This window comes from Pongo pygmaeus, chromosome 1 (genome assembly GCF_028885625.2).
Source record: "Pongo pygmaeus isolate AG05252 chromosome 1, NHGRI_mPonPyg2-v2.0_pri, whole genome shotgun sequence".
NCBI classification, from domain to species: Eukaryota; Metazoa; Chordata; class Mammalia; order Primates; family Hominidae; genus Pongo; species Pongo pygmaeus.
In genome coordinates, this window is record NC_072373.2 from 148,917,298 (window position 1) to 148,944,898 (window position 27,601).

The 27,601-nt window shown below is 34.9% G+C and overlaps 1 pseudogene; it reads right to left on the reverse strand.

The window, feature by feature from the left end:
• Window positions 1-7,318: 7,318 nt before the first annotated feature.
• On the reverse strand, window positions 7,319-7,970 carry LOC129007471 (large ribosomal subunit protein uL1-like; annotated as a pseudogene).
• Window positions 7,971-27,601: the final 19,631 nt, after the last annotated feature.

The window sequence follows — 27,601 nt, forward strand, 5'->3', positions numbered from 1 at the left end:
ACTTTGCTTTAAAATACTTTTATTAATCCAATAAACCTATATCCTCCTATAGAAAATGCTCAGTTAGAAAGGATCTTTATGAAATTCCCCAAATGTGAGACTTCCAAAATAAATATTTTACAAACACGTAGTATAAAATGCCTCTACCAATGCAAAATGTTACTTCGAAAGACATTTTTGAATGCAGTGAAGATTTGATTAGAAGCAACTTCTTTGGGAAACTACCTGGTTTGTAGAGGTGACATCAGTTTTCTTTCTACACTCAGAAATTTGACAATACTACTTAAGTATCCTACTTTTTTTCCTATTTCTCAGAACTTTTGTGGCTCATCTATGTTTTCTTTGTTCTGTTATCTCACTAGACAACAAAGCCCCTCATGCCTGAGAATTTTTTCCCTTTCGATCTGCTAAATCAAGGCCTTCTGCTAGTTTGCTCTTTGGGCCTGCTTCTCTGAAGTTTGCAATATGCACTAGACAGGATATCAGTGCAGCAACAATAGGCACCCTGGATATAGACTGATAAATAATAGATGGACAGATAGAGAGATGGTAAAAGCCATCGACTAGTTCCTTCCAAAGTTAAAAGGGACTGAAAAATTAGCAGGAAAGATGAATGGGGAATGGAACAAAAACTAGTCAAACGTTTAACTCTTGAGCCTTTTCTTATATTCATTAATACTTATATAATAAATAATCATCAACGAATATTTCTTTTTATATGTAGAATTAATACATTTAATAAGGCAAACATAAATTAATGGGTCATGTTTCAACTAAGAAGCAGAAATAATAGGAATTTACAAAAACAAACTGAATTTAGATGTAGTATTTCCCATTTATAAAACCAATACCTCCAGATAAAAGAGTTAATACTGGGTATATACCCATAGGATTATAAATCATGCTGCTATAAAGACACATGCACACGTATGTTTACTGCGGCACTATGCACAATAGCAAAGACTTGGAACCAACCCAAATGTCCATCAATAATAGACTGGATTAAGAAAATGTGTCACATATACACCATGGAATACTATGCAGCCATAAAAAAGGATGAGTTCATGTCCTTTGTAGGGACATGGATGAAGCTGGAACCATCATTCTGAGCAAACTGTCACACACCGGGGGCCTGTCATGGGGTGGGGGAAGAGGGGAGGGATAGCATGAGGAGATATACTTCATATAAATGACGAGTTAATGGGTGCAGCACACCAACATGGCACATGTATGCATATGTAACAAACCCATACATTGTACACATGTACCCTAGAACTTAAAGTATAATATAAAAAAAGGTAATATTTACATAGCGTTTACTATGTCCTCGGCAAACTAATAACTGAACTTGTTAGTTTGAGTCTGAGTTTCCTCAGTTTAGAAGCAGGAGATTCCAGGTATAGACATTGACCATTTGATGCCTCCAAAGACAATGCTCTATGCCTTTATGACAGAAAACTTAACCAACAAACAAAACTGGCCTGAAAAGCAAAATATATTTTACAAAATTACAAAATAAATTCTGATGTGAATGGCTTTATGTTAGAACATGATTAGCCAAATGTAATTTTCTGTTAAGTTATTTCTGAATCAAATTTCTTCCCATCCAAAAGAAGTTTTAAGACAAGATGTTTCTTTGCTGGCATGCAGCCAATTTAAGTAATCTGTTAATAGATATTTCAGTACAACATTTTATTTCATGTATGTCTTGTAACATTTATTTCACCTCTGGAAAAGAAGAAAAAGTTTAAAAAAGATTTGGATAAAAAATATATTTTAAATTATCCTTGATACAATTGCATTTGCCTATTCACAAGAGAAGTGATCTTTTTCTTTACATGAATCTAATTGGGGCAAAATTAAGTAATGTTTTTATTTTAGCTAAATAACTTGTTTAGGAAGTCATCTTTTGATTGAGCACAGTCTCATTTTTTATCACCACAATATCAAATTGTGTTTTCCAAACTTTGAAAAAATATATTATTTTGCTTTCCTATACACACAGGAAAAGACATTCTTCACAAATTAAGATTGGCATTGCATATATACATACTTATATATATTACATGTAAAATGTTAATAATATTATTTCTGGATTAAGACAAATGTTAATAGTTTCTATTAAAATTGAGCAGCTCTGGGTTCAAATTTATAAATTATCCAGTCAGAAGCAAATTAGGAAACTCAAAATAGTATATATCAAAAAATATTTTTTTGGAAATTTATCCTGAGGAGAAAGAAACTCTCATTTATGTGACATATACTCAGAATTTACTGGTAACATTAAGAGGATTTAAGAATATTTCAACTAACTTTAAAAATCTGCTTTGGGAAAAAAAGAGAAAGGTCTTACTGCTTTCTATTTTCTAAGCGTTCAATTTATAAGTCTATCTCCCTCTCTCCAACATACACACACACACACACACACACACACACACACACACACGTACATATACTTCAAAATATATATCAACTTAAAATTTAAAAACAATTATGTATTTCAAATAACTTATAATTTAGCAAAAACCACAAGCAACTAAGATTCTCCGATGAATGGTACCGGGGATGCTTGCTATGTAAGAAATGCCACGCTTGTCAAATTCCATTGCAAAAACATGCAGGTTCCCAATCTCTAAAAGTCTCTTTAGGAGACCTTAACCAAAACTTCATTTCAGATTGAAGAATATTAGTCTCCAAAGGATATGCCCTGCTGACTTCTTTCCCTGTTAACAGTATTAAATCACCTTTGAACAGAAACCCTTTATAGTTTATCACAGCCTGGCAGCCCAAAGGTACAGGTAACTTTTGTTTCTGGTCATTCAGGTAGGGCACTCCAAGTCATTGATATATATATCTATTTCTCTATTGTACTTTAGAAAGAAAAGATTATCTGTCTTCATTTTTGTTCACAATGTAAATATATACCCTCCCTTGCTTTCCCCCAACCACTCTCTCCCCATCCCCAGGGGAAATTCTTAGACCCTGAAGAAAAACAAAAACAACAGGAAGCAGCCAAAAAGGAAATGCAAACTAAGGAGAGCTTTTGAACGTTTTAATTTACTTCCCACATTGCACAACCTCTATCACCAATTTGGATTGTGACATAAGGATCGACTAGTGTTAGGCGGATGGTTAATGTAAACTGCTGTTGCCTCAGTGACTTCTCACATGAACACAAGAACACATCTGGGTGTTTCTATGTCATAGTCCATCAAGGCAAACTTTACATGGTGTTCATTAAATATCTCCACTGTATACATGATTAGGCCAGTTGTTTATTTCCAAGTTAGGTCAAGCTTCAAACTAAAGTAAACCAGTTGCATTTGTTTGTTTAAAAAAGGAAAAAAAAATTAACATTTTTTTTTCCAGAAAATTGACAAAGAAAATGACAATTTTCCAATTTGGTGATTAATCAATTATCAAATTGATACAAAACATTTGGAAATAATAGAAAAATATAAACATTACATTTTTATTGAGAAAATGCTTTAAATTAACTTAAATGTAGCTACAATTAGATAAAAATAATTTATAAAGTGTGGAAGAATTGTTCAATAAATTTAAAAAGTTTTACTGGCAAAATGGTGCTTTATTCCCTTTGTTAAACAGCAAATTAGTTTTTTTTTTCTTTTATCCATCAAGTGCAGATAAACTAGGCAGCCAAAAAGGTTATTTTGGGTACAAAAAAAAGGATGCAGAAAAGAAGAAATATTTTTTCCAATGTCATGAAAAAAGAATATATCTGATATAAATTTAATAAAATTAACAAATTCTGAATAAAAATGTAGATTGCTTTGCTCATTATTTTCCTAATTTTATTTACATTTCAAAATCAACAACAATGAAATAATTCTAGAGTATCCTTCTTGAAAAGAATTGAAAGAATGGGACCAGAATTTCCATATTTGAAGTGAGTATAGCTAAAATAAAATTGTTCATTTTAGTTGAAATCATTAAAAAAGAAATTCATTGCCCCTATTAAACTTATGCAATCATTTGTACTGTAACCTGAAAAAAAGACTAGAGTTTCAGATGAAGATTTTTGGTGCTGTGCATATTACTTCCTCATATATGTTTTTAAAATTTTTACTTTAACCCTGAGAACAACAATAAGAGAAATTTTTAAGGAAAAATAGAAATTATCTTAAGATTTTAAAAGTCCTATATAAACAAAGAGACTGGAGATTAAATTATCTGAACCTCTTCTAGTTTTGTGTGAATTCTGGCAAATTAGTTAAGCTCTGTGAATCTCAGCTTCTTCATCTTTAAAATGGAGAAAGCGTCCATCTCACATGGCACCTGTAATGATTACGTGAGATTCTCTTTGTGAAAAAGGCCTAAATTGGCAAAGACATCTATAAATAGTAGCAGTGGTAGTATATAAAAACTAAAGAACACTCAAAATTGCACATATCATTCAGATACGTAACTTACAGCTGCAAGGGGAAAGAAAAGCAGCAATACGTAATACAGTACAGTTTAGGGTTGGTCTGGGTGGTCTGGGCCTGTGTCTTCATCTTTGTCTCCTTCACAGTCTCTGACTCTGTCTCTGTCTTCACCTCCATCTGCTCTTCCTTCTCTTCCTGTTCCACCTTTCAGATGTTTAATCCCATCAATCTCAGTGCTAGTGCATTCATTTTATCTCACTTGAACCTTGTGGCAACTCTATGGAATTGGCTATCATTGTATCACTGGTTGTGCTATAAAAAGCACACTAAAAAAGGAATATGCATGCTCAAACCCTCACTTTTAGTTGATTTGCACTTTTTTCTTTCAAAGTTTCTCATTCCACATAAATTAACCTAATTCTAGGCGAAAACAAATGTATTTTCTCTGGATTGTTCCTCTTTAAATAGTTTTAACAATTATTTGAACCACATTTATTGCTTTTTCTGATGATAAGGAAATACATAATTATTGCAAAAAATCAGAAAATATAGGAAAGCAAAATGGAATAAAATTATGACAACACCCAAATATATCTAATGTACATTAGTTCTCTTTGTTGGTATAGACGAGGAATAAGAAGAAAATTAGCAGTTTATCTTTAAACAAAAAAGAAGCAACACTGTCTACTTACTATGAATGTGGTTAGTCCCTATGGTAGGATGGGCTACTACCATGTTCCCCTAGAGGCTAAAAATTTTTTTGAAAAAGGAAACACCAGAAAGAGATCATAAATTATCACAAGTAATAATCAAACATGAAAGATCAAAATGTGACCAATAACTCCATATTTGCAAGCCTGTGCCAAGACAGTCATTATTTCCGAGAATTTTTAATTTAAATTTCTATTTGATCTTTTATTATACATGTATTTGTGCTTGTGGGCAATTGGAGTGATCTGAATGTCTTCCCCAAAATTCATATGCTGCAACTTAATTGCCCATGTGATAGTACTTAGAGGCAGGAGCCTTTAACCCATTTATACCTGAGGTTGCAATTTTTTGAATTTTTGTAATCGGACCTTAGTGATGACCTTGAGCAGTAGGATATAAATAACTCCCACATGCTTAGAGTTTCAGTAATGGAACACTAGGCATAAATAGGTTTTAAGAAGTGATTAACGAGAGAAGAGCCCTTATGGATGGGATTAGGGCTCTTATAAAAGGTCTTAAGGAAGTGAGTTTGTTCTCTTCTGCTCTTCTGCCATGTCATGACACCTAGACTGTGCCATTTTTGAGGAACAGGTCTTCGCCAGACACCAAACCTGCTGGTGCCTTGATCTTGGACTTCCCAGTCTCTAAAACTGAGAAATAAATTTCTATTATTTATAAATTACCTAGTCTGTGGTGTTTTGTCATAGCAGCACAAGCAAGCAAACTAAACAGGAATGAATCTCAAATTCTTTTAAATTTTTTTTGGTGTAGGCAGGATAGAAACGACGTATGTTTAAAACGACACAAGGTCATTGGATTAATTTTTTCCATGTATCACACTGACGTCTTTGATGTATTATTGGTATAAACGGAGCACTCTATAATTCTCTTCCTTATATTAATGTATTTGGTGTCTTGACATTTGATTAAAAATTAAGAAATAAGCTTTATTAATATGATAATTTTTACGTAGATCAAGTCTGTGAAACAATTTTAAAGTAGTGTGAGTTTTAATTTGGGTAGGTGTGAAGTCTCTCACTTATAGACTCCATCGGCAAAACCTTAAAAGAGGGAATACACTTAACATATATATAGCTTATAAATAATCACTAAAGCACATATTATGGTTCTGAATTATATATTTGTCTGTTCTCATAGAATAAAAATTTCTGCCAACTCTTGCCTTCATTTTCTGTTTTATAGTCACAAAGACATATCTTTCATCTGAGGGCCTCAAGCTCCAGTCGTTAGTAACAAAACTGCAATCATAAGTAAAAAAATAAGCACAGAATTATGTTTCCTTTTCTACCTTGTGGCTGGTAACATCAAAAGTTAAATGATTTGAGGTTTTTATCATGTGTGCAATGGTGTACCCAAAGAGCATGTTACAGTCCACTTTCTCCATTTCTAATCTTACTATTGTTAATGCTAACAAGACATACAGGGTCTTTGAACATTCTGAACAATACACCTTGAAGCCTCAGTAAGTCAGCAAGGTCTCAAAGGTTGTACCATGTAAAAGTCAAGTAATTAAACACTGATTACTTACTGCTTAAAAAAAAAAAAGGCGGCTGGGAAAAGTTGGATTCAGAAGGTCTAATTTCACACAGAACATTTCAGTGAAAATTAAGCCTTTAACTATATTCTGCTTGACTTGATTTGAAACAAAAGGATAAGAAAAAAGATTATAAAAGCTATTCAGTAATGTCTTTCTGCAACAGAGCTTTGGGAGGTGACAAATAGCCACTGGTAATTCATTTAGTCATCTTTTCCCCAAACAGCATTTGGATTCCCCTTCAAAATCTGGCTGCAACTCTTTAGTTTCATTATTCTTTCAAAATACAAAGGCTCCTCCCTTCTCTCTTGGCACTGGTTGAAATATTTTAGCTCCCTAGAAACAGCTAATTTCGAATAAAGTTTGCAAACATAGTAAACCCCATTTTACCTGATGCTGTTTCATTTCTCATACATGAAAAAAAAGGGGAACTCTTTCTCAGAGTTTTAATTTTGACCTATTTCAACTTTGTAATCTTTTAAATCAGAATAATTAAAATTTAGAAATATTTAAGTTGTTCTTCCTTCTATCACACCCTACTCTCCAATTTATCTCAGTGGCTAGTATGTAGAAAAATGCCAGAGATGACACAGGTGCTAAAATTATTCTGCTGAAAGACATCACAATTTTTTTTTGGTAGCAGTAGAATTTATTCAAATTTACCTTAATACAGGTGCTGAGGCTTGCCCATGGTGCTCTTCATACATAAGGCCAGGACATTCTGCCAGTTTTTCTTGAGCAATGACACCAAGAAGTTGACAGCCAGGTGAATGTTCTACACAAGCTCATCTTCTGTCATCTTCACGTGGCCAACAGCCACAGCCAGACACAACACCTTCTTCATTTGGAACTTGAAGGTGGACTTCACTTCATCTGCTTTGGCCGCCATGTTTTCGTTGTGTGTGAGCAGGGAAGGGAACTTTCCTGCCTTATTTAGGCCTGGGCCCAGGATTTGTGGGATCCACTTGATCAGAGGCTCTGAGGCCAAAAATGCATCATACTTCTTGGCTAGCTTCTTGACCAGTTTCTTATTTTTGTTGAGTTTTTTCAGTGCCTGGATGTCCATGGGGGGGATATCCACGGCCTTGGCCTCGTCACAGTGTTGCTGGTACCCCGGGACACACACGGAGAACTTGGGGCGGGGAGTGGACTTAAGCCTGACGGTGTCCGAGAGGCGCTTGTCCTTCTGGGAGTCACAGTTCCTCAAACTAATCTGCAACTCCACTGTCTCCAGACTTGGGGCCCTTGTGCTGGTTCCCTTGCAGGACTTCCTGCATCGCCTCGTACAGGGTGTCTCAAGAGATTTTGCTGCTCATGGCTTCTCACACTGAGCTAACCGGAAAAGAGACACATCTCAACTTTTTATACCTCTTATTCTCTCACTCTTCCTGTTATAGGAAGGCATTTCTTTCCTTTCCATTTCATAGATGAGATTAAGGATTACCTAACAGAAATAATTATACTGCTTGTTAAAATTTACTTAATTAATTTCTTGGAACTATCACTATGTGTTCACAGGAACATAGGAGATTATTTATTTTCTTATTTGTCTGGAATTACCTATGCCAAATTGATCAAATATTTCCTTACTCAATTGTTTCTAAGAAAGAATTTCTACCTTACAGAGAGAATGAATCAGTTTAGTTTATTAATCCCTGCTGAAACACAAACATACATATGTGGGCTTATTTATGCCTACTAAGGCATAACTATTTCACTAGGTTAGATAGTATTGGGGGAATTTTCTGTAGCAAGGACTAAGAAGAAAAGGACAGTTTCAAATAATATATGAGCTACTTAACAAACATCTTTGAAGATGCTGCTGGTGAAATTTGTTGTAGTTATAAGGAAAATGCCTAAATAGGTAATATTAAAATATGAGGCCTTTTCTCCTCACTTTCCTTAATGTTGCTGCTTTAAAAAATTGACAAACAAAAATTGCATATATTTATCATGTACAACATGATGCTTTGAAATATGTGTACACTGTGGAATGGTTCAATCCAGCTAATTAACATATGCATCACTTACATGGTTATCATCTTTTGTGGTGAGAACACTTAAAATCTACTGTCTTAGTGATTTTCAAAATAGAATACATTGTTATTTACTGTAGTCACTATATTGTACAATAGATAACTTGACCTTATTTCTCCTGTCTAATTGAAATTTTTTATCTTTTAACCAACAACTCCCCAATTTCCCACCTTCCAGCTTTTGGTAACCACCATTGTACTATCTGTTTCTATGAATTCAGGTTTTTAGATTCCATATGTGAAGAGATCATGTGGTATTTGTCTTTTGTGCTTGGCTAACTCACCTACAGGATTTCCTTCTTTTTTAGTGCTGAATAGTACTCCATTGTGTATGTATACCACATTTTCTTTATCCATTCATCTGTTGATGGACACTCAGGTTGTTTGTATATCTTCCATATCTCGGCTGTTGTGTATAATGCTGCAATAAACATGAGAGTGCAGGTATCCTTCTAACATACTGATTTCATTTCTTTTGAATGTATACTCAGAAATGGAATTACTGGATCATATGGCAGCTATATTTTTAATTTTTTGAGGAATGTCCATACTGTTCTCCTTAACGATTGTACCAATTTACATTCCTGTCAATAGTGTGAAAGGGTTCCCTTTTCTCTACTTCTTCTCCAAAACTTTTTATCTTTTGTCTTTTAGACAATTGCCATTCTAACAGGTATGAGGAGGTATCTCATTGTGGTTTTAATTTGTACTTCCCTGCTGACTAGTGATGTTATGCATTTTTCATATACCTGTTAGCCATTTTCATGCCTTATTTTGAGAAATGTCCATTTAGGTCCTTTACCCATGTTTAATTCAGTTGTTTTCTTGCTATTGAGTTGTTTGAGTTCCTTATATATTTTGGATATTAACTTCTTACCAAATATGTGGTTTGCAAATTTGTTTTTCCCTATTCTGTAAGTTATCCCTTCACTCTGTTGATTGTTTCCTTTGCTGTGCAGAAGCTTTTTAGTTTGATGTAATCCCATTTGTTTATTTTTGCTTTTGTTGCCTGTGCAGTGCTACTTTTTTGGTTAGTTTTATTTTAATTTATTTTCTCAACATATGAGAAATGTTGAGAATTATAGTTGAGTCCAAGGTGATTTTAATGGATCTTAGTTCCTAAACTTGTTTATTTTAATAAAAATAAGATTATAAATATATAATTATAAAGTAATGTTTTTAAAAGGTGATATTTTAAATGAAACTATTTTAAATACTGCATAGTGTTAACCAAAAGCATAAATTGAAAACCCATCCAATAGTTCCCTTTTCTTCTCCTTTGTGTTAAGCTTATTACACCCTGACTAAGAAATCACTTTTCAATGGTAAACTGCCCCCTGAGAGGCAAGTGAAAAGAAAAATGGGTTCTTTTGTGAAGAAAAAAGATAGCATCAGAGGAGTATTAATATAGTTTTCAAAATTATTAGTGGAAATACATCCTGTGCCAATGGACTTTTTAACTTAGATTCTTTATTTTGAAGCATTTGGATCTAACTTCTATACGTTTCCAGAGATTGTGGATTTCAGTGTTCCCATGGGTGTCACATGCAAAAGGAGAGTAAGATATTGCTTCTGTGATGTGCAAAAGTGGAAAAGCGACAATTTTCTAATGAAGAAACGCAACCCTTGGTTTCACCAAGAAAAACAATGTGATCATAGATAGATTTATATTAGAGAGAATTCCACTGGAAATCCTTTGCCTGAATGACCTTCAGAAAAGCAGTAAGGCAGCAATGTGGGTGGTATCTTTGCTGCTTTTCTGGCATAAAGAATGGAACAGGAACTAGGAGTCAGAAATACTTCATTTGGTATAGAATCCTAATCTTATCTTCATTCTGACAGCATCTCCTTTTACTTGTTAAAATAAAAATAGTGATCCTAAATTTTAATATAGTTCAAAGGGACTATATAAAGATGAGGACATTTCCTTGGCTTATGTTCTTTCTGCTTTTGATCCATCTATGAATGCACAAAATACCTTAATTATTTTATTCTTGATGTTAGCATTAGCTAACTTGGTAACATGGGCCAGTAATACATAAAACGCACACATAATCAGGAGGAATAGTTTCCATGAAAATGCCAGTTACAATAGCTATGCAGTCACTTAAATTTCTTTTAAGAAGCAGGCTTGCTGATGATTTCAGACTTGGAACCTTATTAAACGTTAATCAAAAACAAGAAAAACTCAAATGCTGGTGACTTTCTTTGTAAATTACAATTGTATTTTGCCAAGACTATTTCTCTTAATATTAAAACAAAGTGCTATAATAGGGGAAACATAATCATTGATGGGATTCATTTATTTGTTCAGCATCAAAATCTTCATGTTAATTCATATCTAATTACAACACAAATCTTTTCAGCTGAAAAACTTTCCTTTTCCTTAAGTTTTTATAGTAAATATAGCAAATAACATATCTATAATATATTGAAAAACAAAAGTTTTCAAGTTACTCGGCAATCCAACAATTTGAGGAATGAGATTAAATTTGTGAAACGGTTTCTCATAGTGACTTAAAGATGCCAGACTCACAATAATATTATCCTTATTGGATAAAAAAAGAAAATATTCTGGCTATAATAATCAGATTACTTGGGCAGTAGTGGTTGAAACAAATAGAGATTTATTTTACTTTTATTACAGAAGTCTCAAAATTGCTGGTGTTGGCTGAGTAGCTAAATTATATCAAGGCCAGCATTAGACTTTCTCTCATGGTTCTTAGATAAAAGTTTCAGTTTAGGAATGAAGTTTCCATTCAAGCCTGGAAAAATAGATGGGTGAATAGAAGATAAAGACTACCAACAGTTATCAGTCTTTCTTTTCAGGAGGAAAGCATGTTTTCTCAGATATACCCCAGCAGATGTCTGCATATGTCTCATTTTCCAGAGCTCTATTGCACCATCATTGTTTCCTGCTTTGGAGACTGGGAGAGAAAGGCTCTAAATTGTGTTGAGCTCCCTCAGTCTCCAAGGTGAAGGCAAGTAAGAGAGAAAAAGTTGAAAATGGGTGTAGGCTTAGCTTCGTGTATGACTTGATGCATGTATTTTATTTTTCTTCCCTTAAAAAAATTATAAAATAATAAACTGCCCCAAATTGGCAAATGGAATAAAAAACTCACATTTCAATACCGTAAAATACTAATTAATGGGTGTATTTCATTCTAAGCCTCTATAGTCACATGTTTTTAGATCTGGTTATAATCACAATATTACAATATTACAATTTCATTGTCTCTTTCTTTTATTTTACAATGTACAAAAGGCTTTTCACCATTTGTAAATAGTCTTTTAAACCAACATTTTTAATAACTATTCAGTAGGTAGACTTACCCTTGTGTTCTTAGTAATCTCAAATTGTCAATGCATGTTATTTTTACATTTCTTCATATTCAGGTTGCTATTGTTAACAAAATTTTAATTTAAGACACATTAGAGACTTCCTGAGTTCTGAGTTCTTTCCACGACTGAGTATCTTATAGATGTTAGTGAGCAAATATGGCAAAGAGCCGGAGGAGGGGTAGTTAAAATGCAGCCAGATACAAAGTGGTTAAATACTGGGAAGGCTTTCTGAAAAATAAGAGCTGCGAAACATTGAAGTATAGTATTGTGGAGGGCAGAAGAGTCATCTTTACAGAATGTTCTCTAGAATACTGCTATACAGGGTGATTTAATTTCTGTTAAGACTGGAGTTGGGAGCCTAAATTGGATGGCTTATCAAAGTTCCTTTAAAGCCTGTGGATCTAGGGTCATGTTTCATTTATTTATAACTCTTGTTCATATATTATGAGTATCTTTTAGAAAAAAATGAGTTTCTTATATCTAAGGGTTCTTAGGAGTTGCCAATATTATGATCTACTACAGATTTTATGTTAAAATAATTATTTTTGATAAATCCTTAGGAGCATTTAAAAGAAAATAAACTATCATCTACATCTAAGCTTATATAGCATTCATAAAGGGAAAAGCAGTTAAAAGTGATTAAAAATACAAACTGAAATTAAACACAGTTCTTCCAAAATTACACACCAAAGGATTTCACCAACTTGAGAGTTACAAAAGAAAGTCATGAATTGAATGTAACAATTTGATATTATTTAAAATAATTCCTGCTTTAAATAATAGGCTAGATGAAACCCATCAATGGCATTGTATGCAACCCTGTGGGAAGATTTTCTATAATTCAGCTCTAACATTAGATATATATGGAACTATTACCATGGTAACTGTTTTCAAGGCTAACAAAAGTGTAACAAATATGAACTAAAAAATAACTACAAAACCTCCACCAAGACAGTAAATGTTCCCATCTTAAAAAAAAAGTTGTTGAAAAAACTAAAAGCCCTCAGACATATAGACTACTTTGTTGCTGTAGAGAACACTTGTTTTCAGCTAGTTTCTTTTTTTGTGACATGTAAAGCTTCCCTTCAGGGTAAAAGTGAGATTTATCTTGATTCATAAAGGGAGGAAAGGGTTTAGTGAGAGTGAAATTTGTGGAATGCACACACTTTTAAAATATAGTTTCTTTCCTAACCTAAGCATAAATCATAAACAATTTCTATTGTTCCCCCCTTTCTTTTAGAGCAGACCAAACCATAATGTAGTACTGGTATTTTATAACTGCTGAGAATTAAAAAGAAAACTTTTGTAATATTTTTCTGAAAGATTCCTTGAAAATTATTTTATATCTTATTTTTCTTTTGGAGGTAAAATATGCTCTTTTTATGACACCATTTAAGAAATTAGTGTTAATTTTCAAATAGAGCTGTAAAAGGAATAGAGATAGGGATTTATAATGGAAGACACATTTAACAAGTAGTTTGCAAGAAAAATTGAAACCTTCTCAGTCCACTGGATTAATGCCTCAAATCACTTCAGAAATACTACCAATCAGATATTATTTCACAAAATGGAATGTAGTATCTTGATTAAGCAAAGGGAATGAGGGCTAAATATAAAATAATTCATTTCTCATTCCTTAATAGAACATTTATAAAAAGTTAAGTGTATAGTCCACTGAGAAGTAGTAGTTTCCATCCTTCGGTGCTGCTGGTCTATTGGTGGAGTCATAGACAAAAACACTCAGTCCTTCTGTTATTCTTACCAACATCACAGAATCTTTCTTCTTCATTGTAAAAGCTTCTCAGCATGAAGCAGGTGGTGCTTGACCAGGCTTTCTCTTTAACCAATACACACTACAATTCAGATTAAAACAGACACATTGGGCTGGCTATTGTGCAGTAAGAATAATTGCTCAGTTATTCAAGCACAATGGGCAGAAGGCATACAAGAATTTTGCACAGCACCCCTTTAAGCCCTGTGGCATCGATACAAACGGCCTGTAAAGGATATGTTAGGTCACCCTGACATAAAATAAACAAAGATAGGGGATCACCCATTTTCAGCAAAAAATAATGAAGTGGAGGGTGTGCATCATGGCAGATGCTACCCCATAACAGAATTATAGAAAGTAAAAAGATTTCAGGCTGTGTGTCTTGTTTTAATAATATTTGAAAAAAAAAAGTCAGACTGTCATCGATGGCCGTATTAGTCCATTTTCACACTGCTTAAAGATATCACCCAAGACTGGGTAATTTATAAAGAAAGAAGTTTAATTGACTTATGGTTCCATATGGCTAAGGAGGACTCAGGAAACTCACACTCATGGCAGAAGGGGAAGCAGTCACCTTCTTCACAAGGCATCAGGAAAGAGAAGAGTGAGGAGCAAAGGGGGAAGAGCCCCTTATAAAAGCATCAGATCTTGTGAGAACTCACTCACTATCATGAGAACAGCATAGCGGAAACTGCCCTCATGATCCAATCCCCTACCACTGTGTTCCTCCCTTCATACATGGGGATTATGGGGATTATAATTTGAGATTAGATTTGGGTGGGGACACAGAGCCAAACCATATCAGTGGCATTATGCCTTCATTCACAGATATTTATTTATACCTAGGATTCTAGGTACTGTGCAGTGGGATGTACATTGGGAACGCAGTGGTGAGTAATACAATGTCCCTGCCCTCACAGAGTGTATAATCATGTGAAAGGAGATATAGGTTAAACAAAAATTAATTATGTTAGGATTCTAATAAAGAAATTATTATTTGCTATTTAATTAAATCACAACACAGTTACAAGATGGTATCAACATTCCCATTTTACAAACAGAAAAAATGAGAGTCAGAGGGAATTTGTCACAAATCTGTGTAAAATAGAGTCAGAATTTGAACTGAATTTTATACAACTCTATCTGTTGTATATCTGTTGTTTATCTGTCTGTCTGTCTGTCTGCCTATCTAGCTATCTTTTTTGTCAATATTTTTCAAAACTATTTCTTTGCCTCTAATGGGAAAACACAGGAAAACAGAAAAATCACCATGAAATTAATAATTGTTGCATTAATATCTTAAAGTATAAAAAACTCAAAGAAGATGGATTTAGAAGGGTTCAGGAAGGAGCTACTAAGTGGGCTTGAGAAGTCAGAAAGCTTTCATAGAGGAATGATTGGGCAACTCTTATTACTGTCACATCTTAGAATTTCTTTATAACTTACACTATCTTTATACTAATTTTGTAATGAAAGTACATGATAGACTCAATATTTTCATTGTTATGTAGATATTCAAACAAATAAAATAAAAACCACTGATTCCAATTTTGCATAAGAAATTTTTGTCAGGTTAAGGAAATAATAGCTATGATTTCCGTGTACTTACTATGGCCAGCCCAACTACTTTATATTCAGTCCTTCTAACAACCAGATGAGGCCAGTATTATTGTTAACCCTATTTCTTACAGGAGGAAACTAAAGCTTAAATCAATAAGGTAACTTGTTTAAGGTCACACACATAATAAGTACAGGAGTTGGGGTTCAACCTGGATCTGTTTACTTATGCTTTAGTTATCCCACGATCAAAATAATTTAACCAATTTCATTTTGACATGAAAGAGAGCTAAACATATTTTTGACAAAATTAGGGATTTATTGGTTTTGGGGTTAACATAGACTTGATTTCATTTCCCTATTAATTTTTTCCCTCCTGAGGCATCGAGAAGTCTCCTTTCTCTGGGCACACGAACCACACTTTTCCTTCATGAAGTGGAGACAATCGTTAGTCTCATTTCTCACCTGCCAAATCTCTACTGTCCTCTGCTATGGGGAAAAAAAATTACAAATTTTAAGTAACTCACATAGGCCAGAATAAGAATTACATTTTCCAATTAGACATGGGCTTGCATTTCAGTTTTGCCATAAGATCATGGAATGTAATGTATGCCACTTCTGGGTCTTGACCTTGAAGAGAAAAAGCATGCACATATACACCATTCCACCCATTTTTTTCATTTCCCACTTGCTAGAATGTGGTTAGGAGCCATTTTGTATAAAGTAGAACAGAACAAGCTTAATGGTGGTTAAAAAAGAAACCAGTGTGAGCCAGTGATCCTGACCCTGTGGTCCCAACATCATAGATCTGATCTGTTCCATCTGGACTGTTACATTAAAGAGAAATACACTTCTATAATATCTTCATAAAGTAACTGCTAATTGGGATCTTCTTATCTAAAGCCATCCTTTTATTCCACCTATTCAAGTACACACCTGTGGTAATCCTATTGTCTTTTCTGTATCGTCAGGTTTTCGCTCTCAACTAGAATTTCTCCATCATACAAACATGCTGTTATTCCTACTATCTTAAAAAAATCTTCTCATAAACCCACTTCCTTCTCCAACTACCCTTTCTGTGATGCTTTTTATGGATAAGCTCCTTGTTATCTCTGCTTCATGTCTCCATTCCAGTCAGGGTACTCCTATCAATCCCCCAAAGTTGCTCTTGTGAAGGTTGCTAATGAACGCCATATCGCTAAATCCAAGAGTCACTTTACGCTTCTGCCTTAGGATGTTTGCCTTCAATTTCTTTCTGCTTTGAACAGTTCTTTCCTCAGATATGATTACACTCCCTTCAGTCTTTTCTCCAATGTCACCTTCCCTGTGAAGCTTTCCTTAACCACCATATGTAAAGTCCTTAACCCTGCTATAATTTCTAACCCTCTTCACTGTCTCATTTTTCTCCATCACATTTATCATCATCTACAGCATAGTTTATTCTATTTATTTACTACTTAGCATAACACTCAATAAGAAAGTAAATGCCATGGGACAAGCATTTTATCTGTCATGTTCATTGTTGTATTCCCAGGACCTAGAACATTTCAGGTTATGCAGTATGTGTTGAATGACTGAATGAATGAACAGATGCTTGTTGAGAATATATTAGGTGCTATTCACCTTGATAGGTGCTACGGGTACACACTGAACAAGATAGATGGAGTCTTCCCTTTCAAAATATTTGGGATCTAGATCAGAAGAAAGACATTAATTCTCTCAATTTCTATACAACATGAAAAATGCTGTTAGAAGTAGTGTATAATAGGAACATTCAGAAGAAACACTGAACCTAAATTTGAGGGATCAAGGAGGACAGTGATATCAAACCAAGAAAGAGGGTGATAGTAATTTTGGAACTTTGAGTGGAAGTTATCCTTGAGAGGTGAATGGGATGGGGAGAGGGCATTTATCCAGGCAAAAGCAGTGGATCAAGTAATGGTATGCTGGAAGACCTTTAAAAATACAATATACACTGTGATGTGAGGTATAAAATAAAAGTAGTGAGAGAAGAGATGGAGTTATATATAAGTTAAGGTTAGGGACTCAAATGACAGACTGCTTGAATTTTAAGCCTCACTGTGCCATTTGCTCATCCCTGTACTGGGGTGTGCTATTTAACCTCTCTGTGCTTCAGTTTACTTCTCTGTGAAATCTAGATAAGGCTTCCTCACTTGGTGTTTTGAATATTCAATAAGGTATGAATGAAAAGAAATTGGTATAGGGTCTGATAAACAATAAGTCCTCAATAAATACTAGTTGCGGTTGTTGTTTGACTTGTGAAATAAACAGGAAAGAGATCATTATGATTCTTGCAGGCATGTCAGGGAACTAGTTACCCCACCCACTCCTGGCAGCCTTTGAGACATTATTATTGCCAGTTTAATTATTTTCCTATCATTACTATTACAAATGAATTTTTTTTTGTTTCCCAGAATCATATTCATGGTATTGAATAGAAAATTGATGTACTGGCCTCATGTCAGTTTAAGGAAGAGTGGGGGGTCAAGGAGGAAGAGGAGAATTGTGCACGTTATAATTAAAGCACTGTTTGAAAACACAATTCATTTTATCTACAGAGACATATTTTAGAGGTATATTTGTGATAAAATATACAACAAAATTAAAAAATGATGAGCAATGAAAATAAGACAAATAAAGCATATAATCATAAATAAACATTTTAAATTATATTTGAACATATATTTTATTGGAATATATATGTTTTTAATGGTCACCTGATGTTTGTTAAGATGAAGTTCTGGGACAGTATTACAATGTTTCTCCCTCATCTCCCACTCATAGCTTTCACCTGTTCTAGAAAAGAGACAATTCTAAGTAATTCAGTGCTTTTGGGAGTCTGAATCATTGGAATAATTACCTTAATTCTCCGTTAAAAGAAAGCTATCTTAAAAAGGACCTTCTTTGATTGACATGTGTCTGCATTTTTTTAAAGGATAGACAAAAGAGGTATTCAGTGTAATTATTGACTTTCATTGCCTTTTACAATATGGAGTGATAAAGGCCAAAATCCCAGTGATGTGGGATACCTTAGTGCACACTGTTTTCTGGTCACTTAGTAGGCAATCCTTATTTACCATTAATTAAATGTCAATTGTGCAAGTAATCAGCAGTGAAATTGAGCATCTATTTGTAAGAAGGGTTATTTTTTAGTTTCATTAAATTCTTTGTGCTTTCTGTTGTTCATTTGTCACATTGTCTGCTTTTGGCACGAAAGTGTCAACAGGTGTAACAAAGTTTAAATGGATGCGGGATGCCAACTGCTTCTCTAACTCTGGCATGAGAAAGGACCTCCTGTAAGAAGAGCTGCCTCCTGAAGTATTTTGTTAGCTGTCATTGGTTGGAACTCATGTCATAGTACAAGAGAGCAGCCAACATATGAGTAGGCAATCTGCCATCTAAACAGATGGGTATGGGTTTGGAAGCCAAGGGTCCAAATATATACAGCAAATATAGGTATCAGGGCTTCATTTCCAACTGAGATTGCTGAGAAGTCTGTTTGTCCTATTATCATGTAAGTTGCCATGACAGTTGTGATCAGTTTTTAAAGGTGTAAATGACAAATACTTATCGTAATAAACATAAAACTGGGAAAACAAATATTAAAAAAAAACTAAGCCTAAAAAGTTGGATTTTACATGGATATGCCATATGTTCATGTGATGAAGGCAAAACTTTTATAATACCTTTGTATTGCCCCCTTAGAACATAACTATTCTGAGAGCAAGAAGTTTGAGGGTACATTTGTGATAAAGCATACAACAAAACTCAATAAATTACAGGCAATTAAAATAATGCACATAATGCATTTACTCTGTAAATAAAAGTTCTATGAGGGAAGAGGGCTTTTAAGTCTTACTATTGCTGCTTCTCTCAGTGCTAAATAAGTGTTCAGTAAATGCTTCTGGAAAGAATGTATAGTTAATGTAATTATCTGGGTACAATATAACATTTGCTAATCGTGTTAAATAAGCTCAATGTAATGTAAAATTTAAGATATTTTAAATAATGAACTCGATTGAACCTCTTAGTGAATCAAAGGATGCATATCAAACATCATGTTGTTCTCTTTAAATATATATAATAAAAAATTAAAAGTTAAAACAAACAAAAAACACTTCAAGTCTAAGGGTACAAATATTAGAATGAAATCTGTGCTGACTTAAAATTTGCATGTGGAAATGTTGTCAGAGTTAGAGATAGCACACTGATCTCATGTTTATTTTAAATATATACAGGCAGGTAAATACAGAAATAACTTCAGACACAGGTTAATATTCACACATATATTTTCTAGGTCTGCCACTGAGATGTACTGAAAGCAGTGACACCCCAGTAGCAATAAGCACACCTAGCACCCTAATCTTGGTTTCTAAACACCATTTTCTAATAAAAGAGATAAAATTTCTTAGAGAAATGACTGATTCTAGGGACGGGGCAGGGAATATACAAGATGAGCCTGGTGCAGTAAGAAAGTACATAAGAAGAAAAAAAGAATAGGGTAATGTCAAAAGGACATTTGAGCCAAATGGAAAGAGACACCAATGGCCAAAGCTGCAACACTGTGGGCAATAAACAAATAATGATAGTATTGGATTATATGCTAGGGTTTGAATGGATTCCCTTCAAAATTCAGGTGTTGAAACTTAACGACTAATATGATAGTATTAAGAGGGGACCTTTTAAAGGTGATTAGGCCATGAGGGCTCCTCTCTCATAAATGAGATCAATACTTTTATAAAAGAGTCTTCATGCATTATTCAGCCCTTTTGTCCTTTCATCTTTCTCCATGTGAAGACACAGCATTTCTCCATTTCTCCTCTCTAGAAGATGCAGCAACAAGGCACTATTTTGGAAGCAAAGAGTACCCTTCACCAGACAACCGAACTTTCCAGTGCCTTGATCTTGGACTTCCCAGCCTCCAGAACTATGAGAAAATTAATTTCTCTTTTTTATGAACTACTTAGTCTACAGTATTTTGTTAGAGCAGCATAAAATAGACTAAAATAGATTATGATGCTGGAACTCACAAATTCATACTGATATAAATGAGTAATAAACAAATATATGGTGGAGAAGGATACATCTTCTGCACAGAAGAATTCCAAGTAACAAATGTACAATAAATTAGGAGAACAGAATATCGCAATTACAATACCATAGAGTAGGCAATACCTTAGAGTAGGCAAATTTATTGATGAATGCCAAAGTTAGTGGGTAGAACTTTAAAGAAAATCAGGATATCGGCATAGCCTCAAAATGTCTACCTTCAAATATTTATTAATCATTACAAGTTATTTGATACTCCTTCCTCCAGGAGGGGGGAGCTTACTTCCTCATTCCTTGAGTAGGTGCTGAATTTAGTGACTTGCTTCCCAAGATTAGCAAATGGAAAGGGAAAAATCGTGGAGAGACCTGGTAGACACTACCTTAACCAAGTGATAAAAGTTAATATTTACCAGAAAGAAGTCATTTTGCTATCATGTACATCATGTTATGGTGCATTGTTCTCCAAATTCATAAGCTCAGTCTAATCATGAGAAAACATCAGACAATACAGTAATATTCTACAAAATATTTGACATGTACTCTTCAAAAGTGTCAAGGTAATGAAAAATGACAAAAGACCAAGAAACCATCACTGTTTTGAGGTACTTAAAGAGACTTGATAGCTAAATACAATACAGCATACTGGACTGGATCTATGAGCAGAAAAGGACATGAGTGGAAAACCTGGTGAAGTGTCTAACTCAGCTAATAGTATTGTACCACTGTTAATTCTTAGTTTCAAAAAATGCTACATGGTTATGTAAGATGTTAACATTAAGAAATCTGGGTGAAAGGTATATGGGGACTTCATTTTGCTATCTTTGCAGCTTTTTCATGAATCTAAACTTATTTCAAAATTAAAAGTTAAGAAAGTTGTATTAAAAATATCAATTTACTAACTTATAGTTTGACTTAGATTTAGAAACAGAATAGAATGTAAACACAGTTTTATTTTTATCATTTGCTTTTTTGAAACAAGAATTCTGTGTTTTAGTATTATGAAATAAATTTAAAGTACCTTGCTAAAAACTGTTCTTCAATTCAAATACGTATGAGAAAACATTCCAATTAGGATTATCATATTCAGATCAAGCTGTAATACTAGAAATACGGTAACTTACTATTTTTTCATTCTTCAAAAACAATCAACTTTTTGGACTTCGGTTTTACCCACAAACTGTTACAGATGGTCATGTAAAAGTCACTGTTTTCTTTCCTGAATATAATTCACATGAAAATCTAAGATGGGTTTCAAAAACTAATTTAGTCTTGAAGTTTTCCCTCCAAAATAACTGCAAATGTATCTACTTACAGTGGAATATCTTTTTACAGCTAGTGAAAACTGATTGTTTTAATAAAATAATTTAAAATTGCATGGTAAAATCCCCAAATGCTCTTCAGGTGCCACCTGTGAACCTACCTGCAGTAGATGGTGGGAAGAAAAATACATTGTTACAGATCACTGAAAAATGCACAATTCTCCGAACAGACCACTTCAGAAAACTTGAGTTTCTTAGAGGTTTTTAGAAATGATAATTTATACTGGGTTTCTTGAATAGTGGGGGTTTGACAATGATCCCATAGAAAAGGATGAGTGTGTTCCAGTATAAGTTCTTCTATTTATAAGCACATTGAAAATTACAGGAAAAGCTTACCAAAATTCTCAAATTTAAACTGCATTTTTTCAAGAGCAAACATGTATTAATAAAAGGAATTGATGAAATTTTTAAAAGTAAATTTTCTCTATTTTATCATATTTCACCACATTGGAAGTTTGGGGTAAGTGGGAGATTCAGTGTACTTGGATAAATTCTGGGAAATGGGTTGATTGAGGAAAAAAGGTATCAAAGAAGAAAATTTCAGTATTCTGGATTCAAACTTTTTAATACTCAAGGTCTTCCTAGTCTGATCCAAGTTTATTTTTTAAGTCATTCAGGTTAGAAAGTATTTTGTTGTAAGGCAAATAGGACTGATCAAACTAGCTCAACAAACAAACAAGATTTGTTTGGAGGGGAGAATTAATTCTTTTTTTTTTTTTTTGAGACGGAGTCTCGCTCTGTCACCCAGACTGGAGTGCAGTGGTGCGATCTCGGCTCACTGCAAGCTCTGCCTCCCGGGTTCACGCCATTCTCCTGCCTCAGCCTCCCGAGTAGCTGGGACTACAGGCGCCTGCCACCACGCCCGGCTAATTTTTTGTATTTTTAGTAGAGACGGGCTTTCACCGTTTTAGCCAGGATGGTCTCGATCTCCTGACCTCGTGATCTGCCCGCCTCGGCCTCCCAAAGTGCTGGGATTACAGGCGTGAACCACCACGCCTGGCTGGGAGAATTAATTTTTAAGACCACAAGGACTCCATGTAAGCAATATAGGCGGAACTGGAAAGTGATGGTTTAGTGATAATAACATGCAACATTGCTTACCAGGAGCCTGGCATAGTTCTAAATGCTTTCTACACATTATATCATTTAGTTCTCACAAAAATGCGAAGGTAATTACTGTTTGTATTTTATCTTCTATTGTACATGGAGGTTTAGTAACTTTCCCAATATTACCTTTCTTGTTAAAGGAAGAGCTGGGATTGATTCCTGGTGGCTTAGTCCCAGAGACTACCCGTTTAGACGTTCTACCATTTATTTCTCTGTATGTTTGGCTCCATTTCCCATTTCATTTAAATTTCCTCTGCAGGACAGTTCCTTCTGCTTTCCCATAATAACTACAGTTTACACATGCCTTTAGCTTGCCACAGCACTGACTTTGGTTCCATGTTCTTGCTGTTTTGCTTCCCAGAGATAAGTGGCTCAGTCTCACAATGTTCCTGTTCCAAGTTTCTGGAGCAGATAATCTGATCCATTCAAGTCTTTTGAGGTGTCCACTCCTGATCCAATCAGGTGAGGGAGGTGGAGAAAGGGAGAAGGGCAGGTTTGGGTCACCCTATGCAAACAAGGTCGGTGAGAGCTATCCCTTTAACAAAGACATAAGTAGAATAGATGGAGAAGGTGCAATGTGCTAGATGCAATGGCTAGCATCTTCCTTCACCTACTTTTCTATCCTTTTTTTATACTTGTTCTACAAATCCTTCGCAGTTTTCAGACAGATATATTCATTAGTCTGAATATGTTGAATGCATTTCTACATCAGTGCTTTTACTCCCTCTATTTTTCTGGCCTGGAATTTATCTGTCCTTATGATTCAACCCTTTTGATTATTATCAGTGTATTCAAGGCCCAAACTATGTAGTGCCTCCCAAACCTGCCTCCACCTCTGACCTCCTACAGAGCTTGTCTTATCATATGCCTGCACTTTATCAGATTCTCTCTTGCATTTTTATTTTTATTTTTTATTAGTACTTCGTGTCTTTTCTCCTCAATTAGGTCAATTAGTCAGTACATAGGCTTCTTGAGATCACAATCTATGTATTTACATTTGTGTTCCAGCCACAAGTGTGGCAATTTTGTACATTGATTAATGTACCTGTTGATTGAAAGAAAGAAAAAAGATCCAAAAAGCACAACTGGAACAGAAAATGGAGGCTGCTGGGCTTAGGGGAAAGTAGAGATATTTTAAAGTTGGGTTTTCATTTTGTTTTGCATCACTTTTTAATTTCTTTATAGGAATTGTACAGAATTTCAATGCCTGATGAATAAAGGCCTTTCCTTTCACTTCCCTAGCCCCATCTATTTCCAGGTAAATGTTGGGTTTTGATTAATATTTCAGTGTCAAAGAAACACACCTTAACTATTTAGGTTATTCTTGTAAATTGAGTTAACTTATGAACAAGTAAAGTATTAGGTTTTCTTAAATGTTCTAATGCTGATTATAAACAGTAAAATTTTAACTTGGGATTATAATGTAAAACACAAAAATATATCAACTATACATGTAACACTGGAGTCATGATCTAATCTGGAACACTAGGCCAAATCCTCTTAAAAATTATAAACAATTTTCCATGATGTGCTTATTTCACACTGCATGCCTGTATCAAACATCTCATATACTCCATAAATATATATACTACTCTGTACACAATAAAAATATAAACAACTAAAATTTTTTTTGTTTCATTATTTTCATTTATTTTTATACATGTTATTTTGCTAGATTAACATATATTTTCTAACTAATTTTTTAGAAGCTATTTCAGGCCGGGCACAGTGGCTCACGCCTGTAATTCCAGGACATTGGGAGATCGAGGCGGGCAGATCACGAGGTCAGGAGATCGACACCATCCTGGCTAACACGGTGAAACCCCGTCTTTACTAAAAATACAAAAAATTAGCCGGGCATGGTGGCGGGCACCTGTAGTCCCAGCTACTCGGGAGGCTGAGGCAGGAGAATGGCATGAACCTGGGAGGCGGAGCTTGCAGTGAGCCGAGATCACACCACTGCACTCCAGCCTGGGTGACAGAGCCAGACTCCATCTCAAAAAAAAAAAAAAAAGGAAAAAAGCTATTTCAAATAACTTGGTCTTATTTCCCCAACTCAATTTCTGGAAATTGTTTTTTATTGGCCAATATTGTTAGTCCTACCTGAGAACTGGTAAAGACTAAAAATGTAGAGATATAGAGCTCTATGGAAAATTGCCTCACAATCCAAGTGATTAGGTTAAATTTATTCTAATGTTTACTTTGGTTTAGTTCTGAGTTTGATTTGAAGTAACACTAGAGATTTTGGGCAAAATACAACCTTCCAGGGTTTTAGCCATTCATTTGTTCAAGAAAGATTTGTTGAGAAACTACTTTGTGTCATCATTCCAGGCTTGGCCCAAAGCAAAATTATCATGTAGACCAAGCTTGTCCAACCTGAGTCTCACATTCTGAAGGTGGCCCAGGGTGGCTTTGAATGTGGCCCAACACAAATTTGTAAACTTTCTGATTTTTTTCCTTTTTGCTCATCAGCTATTGTTAGTGTACTTTATGTGGCCCAAGACGATTCTTCTTCCTCAAATGTGGCCCAGGGAATCCAAAAGATTGGACACCCCTGAGCAGTACTTTGCAAAAAGATTGAGAATCTTTATCAATCTTTTCACCCCTCTCATTGTGACAAAATCACTTCATAGGCCACCAGTGCTGTGTCCTGATAGAACTACCTCCATGATATATCTCCACGCCTTGACATTCTCTCACTAGGAAGTGCTCCGTAATTATTCTTCTTGGTTCGAGCTTAGGCAACATATTTTTTTTTTTTCCACAAGAAAATTCCAAAGATATGATACTTTATTCTAATAAGGTTTTTAAAGTGTAAGTATCTCTGCTCAGAGTAAAAATATATTTTACATTGTGAGGTAATAAATACATGTGTTTTTCCAAAATTAGGGTTTTATGAAAGAATACTTACCCTTCAAAATGCAACAAAGAGGCCTGGCATGGTGGCTCACACCTGTAATCCCAGCACTTTGGGAGGCCGAGGCTGGTGGATCACCTGAGGTCAGGAGTTTGAGACCAGCCTGGCCAACATGATGAAACCCCGTCTCTACCAAAAATACAAAACTTAGCCAGGCATGGTGGCAGGCTCCTGTAATCCCAGCTACTTGGGAGGCTGAGGCAGGAGTATCACTTGAACCCGGGAGGCGGAGGTTGCAGTGAGCTGAGATCAGGCCATTGCACTTCAGCCTTGAGGACGAAAGCTAGACTTTGTCTCAAGAAAAAGAAAAGCAACAAAGAATCACCTAGCTAATATCAAATATAACACTATCAATAATTCAGTGCAACATTATATTTGATTTCATTTTCTTAAAACACCAATCAGAAACTACTAAGTTTACCTCCAGACCTATTAAAAGGTCATGCATAAGAACTTTTCGCATTGTTTTTTAGTATTTTTTTTTTTAATTGGAGGGTGATTCTGGCGTGGAAATGTCTTTTATACATACCTCAAATTATGCAAAGGAGAGGCTTGCTGCTCCGTACTCACCCATGTTTCCCAGCATTTCTACTTAGAGGTAAGAGGGTCTTCTGAGTATAACAGAGTTTTGGCTAAAGTGAAGGACCAAATAAGGGAAGCTTACAGCCATAAGATATCTTTTAATTCTCTTTTTATCATTTACACTCCACAGGAATCTTGGGGGAAGGCTTCACTGAGCAATTAAACACTGAGAAATTCATCTATATATCCAAATTTGGAAAAGTGATGAATATGCAATTTTGCCTCCAGATACAGCTCCAGACTCCTCCTTCCACCAGTCAAATAACTGGATGCTTATTGAGTATCTCCCACAGTGTTTTTAAGTTAAGTTCAAGTAGGCGTCATGACACAAAAAGTTATTTTTTCCATGCTCAAGAGGGTTGTATAACATCTAATGTGATCAGACTCCTTACTGAGCAATGAATATGGAAATTAGATTATCAGACTACAGTGGATGGTTAAAATGAACTCCAAGAATTTAGATAAATAAGGCTGAAGAATGTGGGTAAGTTTGTGTGTCTAGGAGTGAGAGTGGGTGGTAATGGTCATTGCTGGGGAAATATTTTTAAAAATCTAATAATTCTGAAAACAATTGTTTTGGGCTCTTATAATTAAATACCACCATGAACAGCTTTTACCATAAAAACTTGAGAAGTACTCTGAACTTGATGAAAACTATTTCTGCATTTTACCTAGAAATCTTAAACAACTATACTTCTAATTTGGGAAAATGATTTGGGAAAAATGTCTTCTAACACCGTTAGTGTAAAACAGAGACCTGCCAAGGCATTTCATGCTCTATGACTAATTTCTTCTAATTTCAACTCCACTGATCCAATAAGCCAGGTTTAACCAAGCAGAGAGTGAACAACTTTTTTTTTTTCCTTTTTTGAGACGCAGTTTCACTCTTTCCCCCAAGCTGGAGTGCAGTGGCACGATCTTGGCTCACTACAATCTCCACCTTCTGGTTTCAACAGATTCTCCTGCCTCAGCCTCCTGAGTAGCTGGGATTACAGGCGCCTGCCATCATGCCCGGCTAATTTTTGTGTTTTTAGTAGACACGGGGTTTCACCATGTTGGTCAGGCTGGTCTCTAACTCCTGACCTTGTGATCCGCCTGCCTAGGCCTCCCAAAGTGCTGGGATTACGGGTGTGAGCCACGGCGCCCAGCCACGAAGAGCATTTATCACCCTGCTGTGGGCACTTTCTCTTGTCTTTCTTTTTTAATCCTTTAAATTTCTACTTTTCTTGATTTCTTATTATGTTGA